The sequence below is a fragment of the Phyllobates terribilis genome, unplaced genomic scaffold, assembly GCF_046119375.1.
Source record: "Phyllobates terribilis strain yellow unplaced genomic scaffold, ASM4611937v1 Scaffold_7__3_contigs__length_470593459, whole genome shotgun sequence".
Classification (NCBI taxonomy): Eukaryota; Metazoa; Chordata; class Amphibia; order Anura; family Dendrobatidae; genus Phyllobates; species Phyllobates terribilis.
The window spans coordinates 274,879,533-274,894,173 of record NW_027362767.1 but is presented as its reverse complement, the minus strand read 5'-3'; the positions used below and the strand labels follow the sequence as shown (position 1 = coordinate 274,894,173).

Sequence of the window (14,641 nt, the reverse complement as noted above, 5' to 3'; positions counted from 1 at the left end):
TTCTTTGCATCCCGAACAATTTTCCTTGCAGTAGTGGCCGAAATTTTTGTTGGTCTACCTGACCATGGTTTGGTTTTTACAGAGCCCCTGATTTTCCATTTGGTAATCACAGTTTGAATGCTGCTGACTGGCATTACCAATTCTTTGGATATTTTTTTGTATCCCTTTCCTGAGTTATACAGTTCAACTACCTTTTCTCGTAGATCCATTGACAATTCTTTTGCTTTCCCCATGACTCACAATCCAGAAACGTCAGAGGCTGGATGAAAGATGCAAGAGTCTGTCTGGATCCCAGAAACTCACTCAGCTTTTATGCACACACACTGATTACAAGCAAACAGGTCACAGGTGAGGATGTTATCTTTAGTAGCCATTCAAACCCATTTGTGTCAAATTCTGTGCATGTTATCAGGCCAAAATCACCAGGGTATGTGAACTTTTGATCAGGGTCATTTGGATGTTTTCGGTTGTTATTAAGATTTAAAAAGAGAAAACACAGTAGTTTGACAATAAATGGCTTCACCCAACCAATAACCATGAGAGGAGAAAAAGTTTTTTGTTATCATTCATATTCTTGGAAACAAGGCCAAGAAAGGAAAAATTCTACTGGGGTATGTAAACGTTTGAGCACAACTATATAAAGGATAAGGCATCTTTCCCACAGGTACTTGATACAACTTCAGCCCTGGTTCCCAATTTAGGTGGAAGAATCTCTGTTGCTTTGTTCTCCAGCCCTAGAGAATCTTCCTCACCAAAGTCAGTATATCTGGATCCTAGTCCTCCCCACGTCCAAGACTTGAGTCCTTAATTCTTCTGCAAGCCTGCAGACAGAATGCGCCCCTAGATCCTCGATGACTCTCTCAAGGTACCTAGGCTGGCTAAGGGGACTCTTGTGGAGGGATTCTTGTATCTGATGATCCACTGTCCGGGACACTAGGCCCACATCTACCTTAGCAGCCAGAATAGCGCCTGTAGGCTTTCTGAAGTACTGCACACTACTGACTGAGCTCACTTCCTGCACTAGACACTAGCACTGAGTTCCCCCTCCCTCTATGGGGCTGGCTGTCACAGTTAACCCCATGTGGACTAAACTGCAGCCCCAGAGGGTTCTACCTTTGGGAACATGCTTTTAACCCCTTTTCAGTGTCAGGGGGAAACTGTCTCCTTCACCACTACCACACTGCCCTCTGTGCTTCTCCTGGGATCTCCTCCTCTGCCTTACTGCCTGTTCTTCTCCTGGAATCTCCTCCCCTGCTTGCTGTCTGTGCTTCTCCTGGGATCTCCTCCTCTGTCCTGCCCTCTGTGCTTCTTCTGGGACCTCCTCCTCTGCATTACTGTCTGTGCTTCTCCTGGGAGTTGTTTTCTGCTGGATGGGAAGTAGGATTCTTGTTTTGTTCTCAGCTTGTAATATGGATTCAATGAATAGACATTTTAGCATGGACATAACATTGGTGCAAGCTGTGCAGCTGCACATGGCCCCAGGAACTAAGGGGTCACGACCAGCTCCAGAGCAGGTGGCACTGTGCATTATGATGGGCTATGGGGCTGTACATGGCCCTTACACTATTTTTGCACTCCTGCCTGTGTCCGCTCCTGGATTATCTTCTTGTCTTTAGTCAAGGATTACAGTGCCTACAAGTAGTATTCAACCCCCTGCAGATTTAGCTGGTTGACACATGCGGAATTAACTTGGCATTGTGACATTTGTACTGTAGATCAGCCTAGAAGTGGGAAATGCACTGCAGCAAATTTTTTTTTTTTTTTTTTTTAAACGTTAAAAGTTAATTCAGAGTGTCATTTATTATTCAACCCCTCAAACCACAAGAATTCTGTTTGGTCCCCCTAAAGTATTAAGAAGTAGTTCAGGCACCAAGAATAATGAGCTTCACATGTGTGGATTAAAGATCTCTTTTGCCAGCCTTTTCTGACTATTTAAGACCCTCCCCAAACTTGTGAACAGCACTCAGACATGGTCAACATGGGAAAGACAAAGGAGCATTCCAAGGCCATCAGAGACAAGATCGTGGAGGGTCACAAGGCTGGCAAGGGGTACAAAACCCTTTCCAAGGAGTTGGGCCTACCTGTCTCCACTGTTGGGAGCATCATCCGTAAGTGGAAGGCTTATGGAACTACTGTTAGCCTTCCACGGCCTGGACAGCCTTTGAAAGTGTCCTCCAGTGCCGAGGCCAGGCTTGTCCGAAGAGTCAAGGCTAACCCAAGGACAACAAGGAAGAAGCTCTGGGAAGATCTCATGGCAGTGGGGACATTGGTTTCAGTCAATACCATAAGTAACGTACTCCACCGCAATGGTCTCCGTTCCAGACGAGCCCGTAAGGTACCTTTACTTTCAAAGCGTCATGTCAAGGCTCGTCTACAGTTTGCTCATGATCACTTGGAGGACTCTGAGACAGACTGGTTCAAGGTTCTATGGTCTGATGAGACCAAGATCGAGATCTTTGGTGCCAACCACACACGTGACGTTTGGAGACTGGATGGCACTGCATACGACCCCAAGAATACCATCCCTACAGTCAAGCATGGTGGTGGCAGCATCATGCTGTGGGGCTGTTTCTCAGCCAAGGGGCCTGGCCATCTGGTCCGCATCCATGGGAAGATGGATAGCACGGCCTACCTGGAGATTTTGGCCAAGAACCTCCGCTCCTCCATCAAGGATCTTAAGATGGGTCGTAATTTCATCTTCCAACAAGACAACGACCCAAAGCACACAGCCAAGAAAACCAAGGCCTGGTTCAATAGGGAAAAAGTCAAGGTGTTGGAGTGGCCTAGTCAGTCTCCTGACCTTAACCCAATTGAAAACTTGTGGAAGGAGCTCAAGAATAAAGTCCACATGAGACACCCAAAGAACCTAGATAACTTGGAGAAGATCTGCATGGAGGAGTGGGCCAAGATAACTCCACAGACCTGTGCCGGCCTGATCAGGTCTTATAAAAGACGATTATTATCTGTAATTGCAAACAAGGGTTATTCCACAAAATATTAAACATAGGGGTTGTATAATAATTGACCCACACTTTTATGTTTAAAATTTAATAAAATTCAACTGAGCAACATAACTTTTTGGTTTGTAAGATTTATGCTTCTGTTCATAAAACCTACTCTCGTTTGCAGTTTGAAGGCTCTAACTTATTTGCATCTTATCAAACCAGCTAAATCTGCAGGGGGTTGAATACTACTTGTAGGCACTGAACGTGTTATAATGAGGAGAGGGGACTTCATTGCTTCTTCTACCCTGATTCCTGTTGTATCTTGCACAGATACCTGCTGTAGTAATGTATCTAAATGCCCAAATGCCCTTGTAAAGTGACTTGTTGATCCCTCAACCTGCACTCAGGGAACATAGTCCCCCCCACACTTCACCCCGTAAATGCAATGGAACCACTTCTTGCATGGACAAATGAGCTTCCCCCGTTCTCTGGCCTCCTGCAGTCACCGGCACGTCTGACACTTTTTATATTATTACCAGCAGCAGAAGATGAAGATATTATGTCCAGCACTTGTAAGAGGAGGAACGAGGAAAAGATCAGCGTCATGACATGGAGAATACTGAGGATGACATTTGGTTCAGGTCCTGCTTCCAGTTTTCTGTCCGCCTTTCTCTGTACTGCCTAACAAACTGCTCTGGTGCCCCTGAGGGTTCAGTCGCCACAGAAGTACTGCACCTCACCCAGATGTGTGGTGTCTCCTTCTCTCAGTTAAGGAGGCAGTGCTGCCCGCAACCCCAACACCCACATTCAACACTACACTACTCCAGGCCGGCTGGAAGGGCAAGATGCACTGTGTTCCTTCTGAGCCCTGTCCCTGGCTGGAGTGGGGGAACCAAAGGTAGGGGGAACCAGTAGTGGGTGTGGGTGGAGGATGTAGAGTAGGGGAGCACCATTGTAGGAGGTATATAAGGGGAAGTCATCATAGGGTGGCAGTTCAGTAAGTGAGTGAGCAGTAAGGAGGGGAGCAGAGTCTCATCAGGAGCTCTGCTCCACAAGTGGGGCCTAGTGATAGAGGCCCAGGAGGGAAGCAGAGGAGGAAGGCTCCATTCTATAGAAGGGATCCCAGGGGGTACGGTGAGTGCAGGACGGCACCTGTACGCCCCGAATCTGCCAGGTTTCAGAGGGATCAGGCCGCAAGAAGGGGACCAGGTCTCGGCTGCAAAAACCGGAGGCTTCTGCACCTCCATGGTGCAGTCGCCACAGTCTCATTCTAGTCACCGTGAGGGTCAAGCAGGTCCGGGAACCTCAGGTTGCCCAGAGGGACTTCAGAGCACCTGAGCGGGACTGAGTGTGGGAAGCGCAGGGCAGGAGGGAAAAGACCCAGTGTGAGAAGTCGGTCTAGTTGGGAACATAAAGAAAGCAGGGTTCCGTCAAGTGCTCCTGACATATCTGAGGAAGAGCTGAACCCCTGTTCTGGTGGACGCAGTGCGACGCGGAGGCGGACACCCGTACAGTGTACCTGAGAACTTTGAACAAGAACTGTGAGTAAAACTCGGATGACTGCACTGCACTGCCTCCGTCAGTTATTTCAGCTGCGCCATCTCTCCTGCACCACGAGTCCCAGCATCACCACCCACCACCAAACTCTACACTGCCCTGAGGCTCGCTCCACCTGTGGGGAGCTGTTTCATCCTAGCTGCCTATCAACTGCCTCAGAGGTCTGCAGCAGCGCTGGTACAAATTATCAGAAACCACAGGTGGCGTCACGATCAAACTACAAATCCCATACAAACTATCCTCTTTTTTTGTTGACCGCCATGGTCCACGGACCGGGCCAGCCACTGTGACATATTCCCCCCCAGCATCCATAGGCCCGGACACCCAGTACCCCACTGCCCTGGGGGCGCGTCACTGCCATGGTCGGCTTCACCCATGGTTTCCAGGTATCACTGCGGATATCGATAAGCGCCACCCCGACTTCCTGATTCCAGCCTGTGGAATAGCCGATGATGCCGCTGAGATTGTCTACGTTATCTATCCATATGGATCCAGAACACGCCGACCATCTCCTCTGACCACATGACAAGATGTCCTGTCATACATAGGCGTATCCGAAGTCCTGGAGGCAAAGGTACCAGCCTGAAGTTGAAGGTCAGAGGTCACACAGGCACAGAGAGGTAACTCCTATATAATTCAAGGTCAAAATCATTTTCTGGTTTTCGCCGCAACTGAAAAAAATTAATGAGCAAGAAAGTGAAAAATGGAACCAGAGCGAGAAATAATGAAAAAAGAAGTTGGTGTTATTTTTCTAGCGGACGGTGGAGATGAGTTGCTATGGAGACCCCAGTATGTACATTAGTATTAGTCCCGCTCGTCATTGCTCTGGTATGGCGCCGCTCATCACCATCGTATTCAGGAGGTGGAGTCCGAACGTAGAGGTCACGTACGGTGTAAAGGTGTTGTATCATGTCCGACCTGGAAAAAGAGGAAAGGAGCAGAGCATAACACACGACCACGGCACATGTCACAGCGGAATGTCACACAATAGCGGACAGGAGTTTAGTTTCGCCCCCACATGTCAGTGACAGCAGAACTAGATGATGTGCGTCACTACAGCACGAGAAAACAATTGTGTTGTAGTGAATACAACCAATATGGCAAAGAAAACCTTCCTCTACTCCATGTATGGTCACGTATAAGAAAGCGGTATGATGTGGTGGCCGCCATATTGGTTGTCTTCCAGTCCGCGATGCAATGTAAAATCCATACCGAGTGGAGGAGATCAGGAATCAGAGGCAGGAACATCTGCTGCTCGGATTAACAGGCGTAAATTCCTGGACGTCTCCTGACATGTGATGGATAAAGGACAAGTCCCAGAATTTGTTACGCCTTCCACAGCGGAAAATTGCAGTTTCAACCGTGAACTCGCACAAATCTGCCTTTTTAATTAGTGCAGACATGAACGGGTGTCAGGCAACGTACGATTCATCGGGAGAAGCCGAGAACCCGACGCCTTACCAGTATAAGTCCCAGACATCTTTTCTAATTAAATCTGCCCTAATTGTCCATTAATATAGTGACAGGAAGACAAAAATAGCGTGAAATGGATGTGTACGGTGAGGAAAGGCACAGGGCTCTTCAGTACCCGGGGATTAGAGAGCAGTGGCTGCGTCTGGCTGTACCAGGAGATCTGTGTTTCCATAACAATGAATATCCGGTATTCACAAGCACATATAACTGCAAACTATTATGTTTCTGGACACTGGATGATGAGAGTTGTCTTATTTGCTCATCTCCAAGGGTGGAATAAATATGGAGTGGGGAATAGATAGCAAACTGGGGATAGAGAGTGAGTGGGGGGACAGAGTGGGGGAGAGAAAGCAAAAAGGGGATTGATAATGAGCAGGGGACAGATAGTGAAGGAGGGAAAGATTGCACAGGACAGTAAGTGAACAAGGTAAGAAAACAAAGGACAGCTAGTGAGTAGGAGAAAATAGCAATAAGGCTATGTGCCCACGATACAGAAATGCTCCGGATTTTTCCTGAGCGTTTCTGCATCTCCCTGGCAGAAAAAACGCATGCGGATTGTACATGCAGATTGTACATGCGGATTGTACATGCGGATTGTACATGCGGATTGTACATGCGGATTGTACATGCGTTTTTCCTGCCAGGGACAAGCGGATGTGAAGCGTTCTTCTCATGCATTTCCGCATGCGGGTTGTAAAGCACTTTCCAAGCGATTTTAGCATCACTTGGAAAGTGCTTGACAACTTGGTCACACTATATAAATTCATGCAACTGGCATGGATTTATATTGTGTGACCTTAAAGAATGGTTAAAAAAAAAAAAAAAAATCTATACTTACCTTCTGATGGCCCCCACAGTCTTGCTTCGCTCCGTTCTGGCTGCTGGCAGATCGCGGTACACTGAAGGACCTGCCGACGTCAGCATCACGTGACCCGTCACATGACTATGACGTCAGAGCAGGTCCTTCAGTCCACCGCGATCTGCCGGCAAAGGAGGACGAGCGCAGCGGGGGCCATCAGAAGGTAAATATAATATTTATTTTTTATTTTATTCTTTTTTTCACAGGTTCTAAGGTACCCGAGTCCGGAGGAGAGTCTCCTCTCTTCTAGTCCTGGGTACCATCCGCATATTGGAACGCATGGAATGCGCATCTACATATGCAGTGATGAGTAATCCATGCGTTTCAATGCAAGTCAATGGCGGCGAAAACGCCGCGCTTCTGCAAAATAATTGGTAGTGCAGCATTTTTTTCTGCAATGATAATCCGCAGCGGAAATTTCCGCAGCATGTGCACAGCACATGCGGATTATCATTGGGGAACATGGCAGGCCTTCTACCATGCGTTTTTTAAGCGTTTCTGCAGCGTTTTTGCCGCTGCGGAAACGCTTAAAAAACGCATCGTGGGCACACAGCCTTAGGGACAGATAAGAAACAAGCAAGAAACAGGTAGTGAACAAGTGAGGGGTTAGGATTATAGCTTGTGAGCAGGGCCCCCACTCCTCCTATAACTACATTATATGTTACTCTATAATGTCTTTATTGTTGATACATATCCACGCTTAATTGTAAAGTGCTGTCAAATATGTTAAATTATTATTATTATTACTATTATGAGCTGCGAATAGACAGTGAGCTTGAAACAGATAATTAGTAGGGAACAGATGATGCGCAGGTAAGAGAAAGCAGCAAGGGACGCATAGCAAACAGGATACAGATAGTGAGCATTAGGGGACAGGTAGTGAACAGGGCAGAGATAGAGAGCAGCAGGGGACGGACAGCGAACGGAAGAGATAGAGAGGCAGGGGACAGGTAGTGAGCAGGGGAGAGACAGAGACCAACAGTGGAGAGATAGAGAGTAGCAGGGTACAGGTACTAAGCAGGGGACAGATATAGAGCAGAAGGGGACAGGTAGTGAGCAGGGGAGAGATAGCAGCAGGGGACAGGTAGTGAGCAGGGGAGAGATAGAGAAAAGCAAGGGACAGGTAGTGAGCAAGGGAGAGATAGAGAAAAGCAAGGGACCGGTAGTGAGCAGGGGAGAGATAGAGAGCAGCAGGGGACAGGTAGTGAGCAGGGGAGATAGAGAGCAGCAGGGGACAGGTAGTGAGCAGGGGAGAGATAGAGAAAAGCAAGGGACCGGTAGTGAGCAGGGGAGAGATAGAGAGCAGCAGGGGACAGGTAGTGAGCAGGGGAGATAGAGAGCAGCAGGGGACAGGTAGTGAGCAGGGGAGATAGAGAGCAGCAGGGGACAGGTAGTGAGCAGGGGAGAGATAGACAGCAGCAGGGGACAGGTAGTGAGCAGGTAGAATTCGAGCATGGGACAAATAGTGAGCAGTAAAATAGAAGTACTGTATGTCAGCAACCAAATAGAAAAGCAAAAAAAGCGCTTTACTGAGCTGCCGTAGCGGCATGCTCAGAGGAGATTGTGTTTCACATGTGACTAAAACACATGCACTTATTACTGCAGTTTTGCCAAATACTGAAGCACAACAGGTATGTGTGAATACATGCGAATCCCACCAGATACCCTGTCCCTCTGAACAACTCCAGCTGCTGCCATTTTTACTCACTTGGGTTCTGTAATATTAAGGAGTGTCCCTGCCCTTCCCCGCACGTAATAAGATAATTCTCAGCTCACAGAGAAGTAAAGAGCTCGTACTGTCACTCGGAAGTGCGTTGTGGCAGGGGCTCCATGTTTTGGCTTTTATCCCCGATGCTCCTTGGCATGCTGCACCGTCTCCCCAACTTCTCAGGTGCAGAATCACCAGAGAAATAAAATGAAAATGATTGCTAGCCATAAATAAAGTAATGGCTCGTTGGCCGTCCTCTCGTAGTGTCGCAGCAGTGACTGAGCACTGTTTTCACACCAGTCACAGCTGAAAATTAATTTCCAGGATTCAGTCTCTGAACCCTGTGTAAGGTGCCCAAGCGAGGTAGTCATGGGCAAGCTGCAGCCTATGCTCGCTTTGGCACCCTACAGACAAAGTGTGTCCTCGCTCTGGTGTGCTGCTGTGTATGTGGTGTTTCCCACTTACTTCTGGCCAGCCGGCCTCTTCTGACACCAGGAATTCCTCTTCTGGAACCAGGGCAGCAATCAATTCAGAGGACACAGAGTTCTTAAAAACAAACAGAACTTTACTTGGTAACTGGCAGTATTTACAGGCAAGTATATAGGATGAGGCCCAATGGGTTGTCATCTTTCCCACAGGTACCGGATACAACTTTAGCCCTGGTTACTGATCTAGGTGAAACATCTCTGTTGCTTTCTTCTCTAGCCTTAAAGATTCTTCCTCACCAATGACAGCATATCTGGATCCCATTTCACTCGGCCTCTGAGTACTTGAATGCTGACTTCTTCTGTAGCCTCGCAGACTGAATGTGCCCCCAGGCCCCCGATGACTATCTCGAGGTTCCCAGGCCAGCTAAGGGGACTCTTGCAGATTGATTCTTTGGCGATCCACTGTCCGAGATACTAAGCTCACGTCTACCCGAGCAGCCCTTACAAAGCCTGCTGATTTCTGCTGTACTGCACAACTACTGACCGTGCTCACTTCCTGAACTTGACACTAGCACTCAGTTCCCCCTCCCTCTACTGGGCCGGCTCTTACAGTTAACCCTACCTAGGCCAAACTACTTCAGGAACGTCTGCAGCCCCAGAGGGTTCTAACTTCAGGAACGTCTTTTTAACCCTTGTTGGTATCAGGGGCAGACTATCACCTCCATCACTACTACATTCCCCCAAACTTTAACCCCTTTACGACGTGGTACGTAATAGTACGCACCACATCATAACCCCCGGTTCAGCGTGGCTCCGGAGCTGAGCCTGCCCTAAACCGGGCGCATCTCAGCTGATTTATACAGATAGCATGTGCCCGCAACAGCCGTGGGTGGAATCGCGATTCACCCGCGGCTGTTAACTAGTCACTTACCCAGCCCATTGGTGACCCCGTCACATGATCGCGGGTCACCGATGGGTTGGCATGACAACCCGGGGTCTGCAGGAGACCCCTGTGGTTGTCATGTCCAGATTGCTATGAGCACCGCCCAGTGGTCGGTGCTCATAGCAAGTGATCAAATCTGCTACATACAGGCGATCTGCTGATCTGCTCATCGCCTGTATGTAGCAGAGCCAATCAGGCAAGTGCTACTTCTAGTCTCCCATGGAGACTATTGAAGCAAGCAAAAAGTTAAAAAAAAATGTTTTTAAAAATATTAAAAAAAAAATATATATAAAAGTTTAAATCATTCTCCTTTCACCCAATTAAAAATAAAAGAATAAAAAGAACCCCACACATACACATATTTGGTATCACCGTGTTCAGAATTGCCTGATCTATCAATATAAAGAAAGAATTAATCCGATCGGTAAATGACGTAACAAGAAAAAAATTCTAAACGCCAGAATTACTTTTTTTTGTCGCCACAACATTGCAATAAAATGCAAAAACATTGGATCTACCCCAAAATGGTATCAATAAAAATGTCAGTTCGGCGCGCAAAAGATAAACCCTCACACGGCCCAAGATCACAAAAAATGGAGACGCTATGGGTCTTGGAAAATGGCGCCTTTTTTTTTTTTTTTTTTTAAAGCAAATTTTGGATTTTTTTTTCACCACTTAAATAAAAAAGAACCTATACATGTTTGGTGTCTACAAACTCGTAATGACCTGGAGAATAATAATGGTGGGTCAGTTTTAGTATTCAGTGAACGTGGTAAAAAAAAAAAATTACACTTTTTTTGCAATTTCACCGCACTCAGAATTTTTTTCCTGTTTTCCAGTACACGATATGGTAAAAACAGTGATGTCGTTCAAAATTACAACTCGTCCCTCAAAAAATAGGCCCTCACATGGCCATATTGACTGAAAGATAAAACAGTTATGGCTCTGGAAACAAGGGGAGTAAAAAACGAAAACACAAAAGCGGAAAATGCTCCGGTCATTAAGGGGTTAGTTATGGGCGTCCTCGACCATACTAGACAACCAGTGCAAGTGTTAATCCTCATAACATTATAACACATTACTAAAACATTAAATGGAAGACTAGTCCTGACTTCTTCTTTTTGGTGGGAAACCGGCCCTGCTCGGTTAAGGGTCCTGGGACAGCAATCAGGACAGTTCATAGTTGCAATATTCAAAACTTCTCAGTAGCACCGGTCCTTCTTAGTAAGGACCCCGGAAGCACAGTGTCCATGTCCATTGTATTAACATGGGCCCATAGGCCAATTCACCAACAGCCCCTCATTTGCTTAAGGAGGGAGTCCTGTAAAAATGCACTGTCTTAGTGGTAGAGGATATTAATCCTCAAGGCTTGCCTCAGAGCCCAAATTCCAGTAGAAAAAGGCGCAACAGGAGCAACAAAAATAAACAAAGGGAAAGCAGCAATAAAAACACTCAACTTCGCAGCTTCTGGCCTCATTGGCCTCAAAGATAAAATAACAGTCCTTCTGTTTGCTCTTTAAACATTAAAACTTTAAAACATGGGGCGATCCACCTCTAGCAGAGATTTTTAGGCTGTCTCACAATGTGGAACAGGTCCCTGCAAAATTAACAACTTAAGGTTGGTTAGCCCCTCTCTCTTGGAGCTCTTTACTTCCTCTTCTGAGCTTCCCTCCTCTCCTTCATAAAGGCCGGCCATTCTGAGGAGGAAGGTGGGTTCCTCCACATCCAAAGCTCGTCAGGGAACCTGCTGGGCCCGGGGTCCTCGTCTGCCGACGTGACGCTCTCGCAGCTGACTTGGGCGGGACCATAGCTGATCACCCTAAATTTCTGAACTATTTGGCTTGCCGTGGCCCTGTGATCTTCTACAGCCCAGTAGAATCAGCCTACTCCACCTGCATGAACGGCAAGCTGGCTGCCTGCGCCTCACTTGAAGATTCAGCTGCGCTGCGGCTTTCAGGGAGTTCATCTTCTTCTCCCTCAGAGTCTCCCCACTGTTGTTCAGGCATCGTTCTTTCCTCGCGGGGACCACTGATCTTTGGCGTAGTCAGGAAACCTTTGGGGACCTCCCTGGTCCATCTCTGTTGGGCCTTCTGTTTGGTTCTTTACTGGAGGACCTCCTCATCCATCTCCGGGACATCCTCACATTCACAGGGACGGGTCAGTGTGGCAGCATACCAACCCCGCTGGCATTCACACTTGACGAAATATACGATCTCTCCTACGTGCAAGTAGTGGAGACTTGAGAGCATGTACTTCCTCTTGACGATGTCACGTCTAACATAGACTTCATCACCGGTCCACTCTTCTTCCAGGAACCCGTATCCCTTCTTTAGATGGAACTCCATCATGCGCCCACGGGTCTGGGACTCCTCTACAGATTCACGCCGGGCGGCATTAGACCCTTATTGCCACCCTCTTAAGAAGATGTCAGTCCACTTTCGGCACTCTAGCAGGGTCGTCGGGGGTGCGCGCACAGCCAGCCACTTTGGCCGATAGCCAGGATGACTCTTTACTGGGGGAGCAGTCATAATGTCCTTCTCGATCCCCCACCAGTCAATACGGGGAGCCTTTCTTTTAGCCACCCTTACCCACGTGTCGCCACCTTGGGGCCCAGTCACGCTCACCGCATCTCCAGGGATCACTGCCACTCACTTCGGAATCGGGACCAGCCATGATGGAAAATGCTCGTCATCCTCTTCTGGCGCTGCTGCTGTGCCAGCCCCGCCTGGAGTTTAGCCTCCCTCAGCCGAAGGAGCGTCGCCGCCCGGCATCCGGCTCCAGCACATAACCCGGAGTTCATGCGCCAACAGACCCACGTTCGGTTGGGCCACAGTTGTCCACTCTACCGTGACTGGTGGTAGAAGTGGCGTTCCATGGTCAGCACCGTCGCCCGGTAGCTTCCAGTTGTGGCCCCGGGGGTGACAATCTCCGGCATCTCTTCTCCATTGCTCACCTCCATCGGGCAATCTGGCTCACAGTACGCCATCTTCGTCGGAGACTTGCTGCTACACCTCTCTCTCCTCATGCGCAAGTCAGAAAATGGCGCTGGTCGCTTACCGGTGACGCGCTTCCTGCATGCCCAACTCCACCTCTTTCTGGGCCAAATCTCTGACACGACCTCCGCATCACACTTCACTTTCTGCAGCTCCACCTTCAGCCACGCCTCCTTCCGAGGGCGAGCTACCACCCGCTGGGCTGGGCTTTTCTCTGCACCGCACCCTCTTCATCAACATACCTCCCACTCCGGAACGGATCTTGGCTGCTGGGCCCATCCTTCTTCGGGCCGACACTTGTGGAGGCTTGACACATTTTCGCGCTCTCAGGCGCCGTCCACACCCATGATAGGCGGTTCTCCTCCTTCTCTTCACTGCCGCCGTTGCCACTTTAGAATTCATGCTTCTGGCCGCCATCTTGGACCGCATGTCTTCCAGCACTCTTCCATCTGTGCTTTGAATCGGCTCTTCCCTGCTTTCTTCATGCGAGGAACTCGCATTCTACCGACTATACCAAATGTAAGGTGCCCAAGCGAGATAGTCGTGGGCGAGCTTCAGCCTATGCTTGCTTTGGCACCCTACAGACAAAGGGTTGTCAATGCTGCTGTGTAAGTGGTGTTTCGCACTTACTTCTGGCCAGCCGGCCTCTTCTGACACCAGGAATTCCTCTTCTGGAACCAGGGCAGCAATCAATTCAGAGGACACAGAGTTCATAAAAACAAAGAATACTTTACTTGCTAACTGGCAGTATTTACAGGCAGGTGTAAAGGATAAGGCCCAACTGGTCATCTTTCCCACAGGTACTGGATACAACTTAAGCACTGGTTCCAGATCTAGGTGAAACATCTCTGTTGCTTTCTTCTCTAGCCCTAGAGATTCTTCCTCACCAATGACAGTATATCTGGATCCCATTTCATACCGCCTCTAAGTACTTGAGTCCTGACTTCTTCTGCAGCCTCGCAGACTGAATGTGCCCCCAGGCCCCCGATGACTATCTCGAGGTTCCCAGGCCGGCTAATGTGACTCTTGCGGAGGGAATCTTTGGAGATCCACTGTCTGGGATACTAGGCCCATGTCTACCCTAGCAGGTCTTACAGAGCCTGCTGATTTCTGCTGTGCTGTACAACTACTGACCGTGCTCACTTCCTGCACTTGACACTAGCACTCAGTTCCCCCTCCCTTTATTGGGCCGGCTCTTACAGGTAACCCTACCCAGGCTAAACTACTTCAGGAACCTCCTTTTACCCTTGTTGGTATCATGGGCAGACTAAATCCTCCACCACTACTACATCTGGAAAATAATTCATTACCACGCCACATAAAATTTGGAGTTGCGTCTCCATACAACCAATTACCAAGATCTGAGCACCGCCGCCATTACTCACCGGCGACTCTATATAATCAGTCATCATCTGAGGCCCAAGAGCTGACAATTTGCGTGTAAGCACCTCAGCACCAACAGGATGAGCTGATGCACACAGCAGAGGAGACCGAGGGCGACATGGCATCAGAGAGTGACCCCTATACAAAATATATATGTGCGCCATCCACAGAGATCCCCATCACACAACTAATTACTCATCACCAATTACAGTGAGACTATCCCTCTAGCAGTGGTGTGCACGGCAGCAGTTCTGGCACTGGAGAAGTTAATTTTACTGGTAATGAACTAACAAGGGGCATCGCCTAAAACTGCAGAAAATCGCAGCTTCATTATTGACCAAGACAATGCACG

At 48.4% G+C, this 14,641-nt stretch overlaps 1 long non-coding RNA gene across 1 annotated transcript; it reads right to left on the bottom strand.

Moving 5' to 3' along the window:
- Positions 1 to 3,807: 3,807 nt before the first annotated feature.
- Positions 3,808 to 9,522, bottom strand: LOC141153168 (uncharacterized). Its single transcript, XR_012247252.1, has 3 exons — positions 9,268 to 9,522; positions 9,008 to 9,088; positions 3,808 to 5,420 (listed from the first exon to the last, which is right to left on the bottom strand). It is a non-coding gene; the product is annotated as an uncharacterized lncRNA (long non-coding RNA).
- Positions 9,523 to 14,641: the final 5,119 nt, after the last annotated feature.